The sequence below is a fragment of the Rhagoletis pomonella genome, unplaced genomic scaffold, assembly GCF_013731165.1.
Source record: "Rhagoletis pomonella isolate Grant_MI unplaced genomic scaffold, Rhpom_1.0 Rhpom_scaffold_00001, whole genome shotgun sequence".
Taxonomy (NCBI): Eukaryota; Metazoa; Arthropoda; class Insecta; order Diptera; family Tephritidae; genus Rhagoletis; species Rhagoletis pomonella.
The window spans coordinates 29,020,988-29,026,598 of NW_023458555.1; positions in this window are offsets into that span (position 1 = coordinate 29,020,988).

The following is a 5,611-nucleotide window of genomic DNA, read 5'->3' on the forward strand; positions in this document are numbered from 1 at the left end:
AAAAAATATTTAGAGGTCACCCAAAGCGCCCAAAATTATCCACTTATTTTATATGGGGAAAAAAGAACTTTTCGTAGAATTGGTATAGAATAGTTAAAAATCAATATTTTTCTACCAGAAAACTCTGTTTATCTGCAGGATATTCCTAGTAATAATACTTAATTGTTTATTTAACCATTTTTTCACTGAAACCATAATTTACAGGTCCGTCAAAAACCCACAAAAACCCCGAAAAATGCAATGGCACGACCAATAAAAAATCATTAGTATTAAAAACTGGTTAAATAAACAACTGGGTATTATTACGTAGTCTCCTAAAGAGAACCAGAGCTTTCCGAACGAAAAATATTGACCTTAAAGATTTCTATACCATTTACACGAAAAGTTGTTTTTTCGTCATATAAAAATACATGGAAAACATTGAGCGACCTCTAAATATTTTTTGATTAAAAAAAAAAAAAATATGGTCATATAGAACAATCCTAGGGGGTGAGCGAATTACAATTCCGAATTTACTGTTTTTGGACCACCCTAATGTACATATGTATGTAAATTTGTGTGACCACTTTGCCCACATTACATATTTTGTACAAAAACGATGCAAGAAAACAAAACATTTCTCCAACACATTCCCTTCCATTACGGCATTGTGGTTGTTGTGTGATGAGTAAATAACGCAATTGCTTGCTTGCTTAGACTAGTAGATATTTTTGCATTAAAATGCATGCCACAGTTATACCGTTATACCTGTGGAGAGGAAAGAACCAACGCCAATAAGCATCAAAAATAAAAGCGGGCAAAATGTACATGGAAAAAAATGTAATGCAAAAAAAAAATAAAAGCAAAAAATGGATAGGTAAATGCAAAGCATTAACCCATCGCTTGCTGGCGTACATATTTTATGAGTATTATTTATTTTTTCCTATGCATCCTTTCTTCTTTGCCATCCATATAAATTTGTATTATACATACATATTTTATATTTCAAATACTTACTCGCATTGCAGCATTATATGTATGTACGTACGTTGGAGTGCAACACGCTCAGCAGGGTAACGACTGAGCAGCAGCAGCAGCAGCAGCAGCTAACCTTGCGCGCAAACAACACTGAACGTCATAAAGAAGATTGCATGCTAATATTGTTGTCAGTGGCTGCCTGCATAGCGCCAAACTAAAGATTGTGCGGCTTATTATTGCTATTGTTATTGTAACGTGGATGTTGTTGTTGCACGTAAAATTTGCAGTAAGCACCGCTTGGAATACTAAACAAAACTAAAGAGATGAAAGCAATTGCAAGTTGTGTGCATGTGGACAACTAAAGCGTGGAGCTATGCAGCAGGCGGCAAGCGGCAGGTGGCAAGCGGCAGGCGGCAAGCGGCAGGTGGCAAGCAACAGACAACAGCAATAATGGCGTTGCTAAAAAGATGAAGGCGGCGCACTATGAAACACACAGCATGAACGAGCAAAGATTGAGTGCATTTGTGTGTGTGCGAGTGTGTTTATGCGCAGGTGTGTAGTTGTGTGTGTTTGTGTATGGGCGAAGGTGTTGTTTCGCATTATATTGTTTGCCATTGGCATTGACTGCATGCGGCATGATTGCTTGAAAGAAAGAAATGAGTATCCATTCTAGATAATGGCGAAGGTGAACGAGCAGAATGGCATGCGGGCAAAGTAGCGGTAGTAATCGGGCGGTGTATATAGTATGTAGTATGTGTGTATGTGCAGTAGTATTATGTTGATGTAGCGTACTTACTTATATTGTTGTCATTGCTGTTGGCCATAATAATGATAACAAAGCACATTAAAAGGCCTCAACTTAAATGGACAAGAGGTTATTCTAATATCAGCACAATTAATAAGAGGTAATAAGTGCTTTCGAATTTTTTTTCTGATTATTATTTAGTAGACACACTTAAGTATATTAGAGAATAAGCTCATTGAAACATATGTCAATATTTGAAAGAGCTTTTATTCGAATTCAATTATACTTAATGAATAAGGCGCAAAAATCTCTCTTTGTTGGTATTAATTGTGGCCTGGATAATAAAGAATATGGCCAGATCGTAAGCACCTAGGTCTCATACTAGATATTTATATATGTAGATCAAAAATTACTGTATCTAAGATCATTTAAGACGTCTAAGTCTACGACTGGGAAAAGTTGGGGTTCCTTCCGAAAAATACTGAAATATATCTATACACTCAGGAAAAGTATTCGTAGATGCTAGTAAACAAGTTTATTATTCGAAGGAAATAATAACCTGAAATGGGTCCAATGACATGGCTGCCCTTATGCGAGTAAAAAATTTGACTCTGTTTAAGGAAAACTCAATTGGTTAGTTTTAGGAAAAATTTACTTGCCAGGACAGCAGGACATTTTCTTTAAATAGTTTTTTCTATTTTTTATTTATTTTTTTAATTGTAATTTTTTAAATTGTATTTAAAAAAATATATATCTAATTTATTTTTTATGGTATTTGAGTATTTAGGTTTTTCTATGTATGAAAATTAATTTAAAAATTTGTAATTTATATTTAAATTGAAATAATTAACTTACCTGACTGTAACCACATCTAGCTGGACTCGAACCTACGATCTCAGAACCAGAAACAGTAGTCTTCATTGGACGCCATTTGCCAGGAAAGCAATTAACTTTGTCTTAACATTATATTGAGTAAATTTACTTCCTCAAAGTAATGACGTCCTATTTTTAGCATGAACCTGAATTAAGGAAAACACCTAAAATTGAGTAAATTTTTCGTAATATTAAGGAAAAAATGGTAACTCTAAAATAAGGAGACTGTTTTCTTGATTTAAGAAAATGCTGCTGAATTTTCTTTATCATTTGGTACCCATATTATTAATCTACACTGCACTGAATTTTTGTAATCTATCGCGTCATTGAAATTATAAAGTCCTTCGTGTTTTTATAGATTTTTTATTTTTATTTTTGTTTTTGTCGCACCGTCTAATACTTCGAGCGCTTACCGCTGTACAAACAGAAGTTTGATCAAGTTTTACACATTCGTTTGGAGATTGCCTTTTAAATTATATACCAAATAGAAGTGCCTTGGAAGATACTGAGGTTTTCGATAAAGGTAATGGTGCATTTACATGGTATGAATCTGTTCATAAGCCGTATGAATTTTCCTATAAAAGAAGCACCAACTCTATGAAGAAATGAATGAAAGCGATATATATTTAACAATTTTGACTTGTATACTAGACAGTATTTTTTTTGTAAACAACAAACAAAAAAATTTTATTTTGTGCTAGCTTCGAAACTAGAAGCTTATTTTTTTGTTAAATGTGCTTTAAAAAGGACCTACTGCCAATAAAGCCTTGTGGATTGCTATTTTTCCATATTTGTGAAGCTTCCATTTAAACATGTTTGTGGGAAAACAGTTTTTTGTTCAGAATTTCTTGTTTACGAAACGTTTGGCATAAGTTGAAATCGTAGGGATGCCGTTTTCTTCCGTTTCTCAGTGGATTTTATACTTGAAAAGTCACCAAAATATGTATGCAATACTTCTTCAGGAACTCAGGCTCTGCGTAATGCTCTACAGCAGCCGCCACTACTTTTACATATATTGCTGGTATATTCAAAATACTATCCCGAACTTCGGAGTGTATATATGTAATATAAAAAAGAATGAGAGGTACTATAAGAAAATGTACCCAAAATTCTGGAGCAAATGAAAAAATGCTCATTGAAAATAGTTCACATGTATAAATTAAAAGATATAACTTAATAGGTTACAGCGCTAAACAAAAGGAAAAGTTAGAAAAAATAGCAATGCGGTTTGAAGGAAACATGAAGCCATAAAATGCTTGTTTGTTTCGTTAATACTCTGAACTTTGTAAGATATGGCACTCTATTATTTGCAGTAGTTTGCAAATATTCACTAATGGTTCTAAAATCGCAAACATTTTCGTGGGATGTTTTTGTTTGATTTCGAATTGAAAATACATTACGATCATATTGTACCGAAATAAGTGCGGTATCCCTGCATTTTTGTAAAAGCCAGAAAGAAGCATAAACTGTATGAAAAAATGAAAGGGAGAAGTATAAATGCCTTCTATAATTTTGACTTATATGTATATTTGGCAAGTCTTTGTGTAAACAACAAAAAATACAAATTTTCATTTCTTTGCCAGCTTGGAAAATATAGGCTTATTTTTACTTAAACGTGATATAAAGCTCATTAAAATGTTCTGTAATGTCTTGTTGTAAGTTTGTTATCATAGTTCTTCGTATTTTTATTGTCCACTAAACGTGAGTGGCTTCAATTTAAAAAGTTCTAGTACAAAGAATTTCTTTGTTTTGAATTTGTTTGTTTATTGTTTTTACTTTTTAAAATTCATACTTTTGACATGTAAGTGAATGGCGGAGTTGCCGCTTTCCTCCTTTTCGGTGGGTTTTTATATTAAAAAGGCATCAAAATGGGAAAAACCCCCATGTTATCTCTGCATCTGTTAAACTTTTTATGGGAAGATGTATGAAAATTCAACTTGCTATAATTTCATATGCTTAACAGTATCACAACAGTATGTTTACAGTATCTCCCCATAACTTTTCATATGAAAAAATTTATTATATGCATCCCACTCGATATCATTGAATTCCTCATTAGAACATGTAGTCCCTCTATTTTAGCGTATCAACAGTTCATATGGCTTCATACCATGTAAATGCGCCATAACGTTACAAATATGAATTGAAAGAGAAGGCAATTAGCACTCAATATTTGAAGTGAACTGAAATAAAATTTAAATTTATAAATACAATCACATAAGTTGTTGTCAAAAAATTGTTGTCACAAAGGCTTTGTTCCGCAATTGATTGCAATATTTCGAGAGTTCAAGCTTTTTGCTTGCAAAAATTCTTCTCAAAAGCCCAATAAGCCGAGGGAGAAAAAAAGAATTGGTAATAAGGAAGAAAAGGTGATTTTGTGAAATGCTTTGCCATGTTGGTGTGGTTGAATAGTCACAGCTTAAAATGGACAAACAGTCGAAGCAAACGGACGACCGAAAGTGGGCTAAGCATCAAATCTACAAACGAAAAAGAAATTAAACTAAATTTTCAGCAACAAGAAAAGCAACAACACATTGCAACATTTTAAATCTCGTTTGGTTTGTAAGTCGGGTAACGTAGGATATCACCAAATGCTTCGGCATATTTTGCCGGGTTGGTGCTAGTATATTAGGGAGAACGTTAAGCTAGCTTGCGAAAAATAAATTTCATAAAAACCACTTATGCTAAGAGCATTCTAAGAGAGAATTGTCATACAGATTTTCGGGTTTACTAAGCATTGGAATGGTTAAAAAGCGAAAGTAAATTTTGCGTAGAAGTTTCTTAATCTTTTATTACTTCATTCAAAATTTTTACATTGCGTTTTTAAGCGAATTTAAGTATAAGAAATTTTTGTCGACGATTGAATTTTTTCGTTTTCGATATCAGGTCTTTCTTTAAACATAATTTTAACACTTTTTGCAGCAACTTTGATCCGTCCTAAAGAACTTACATACATATACATATACAGTGAAACCTCCCTTGGGCGGACACTCACCGTCAGTCATTTTTTGTCCGCCCAAGAGAGGTGTCCGCTTA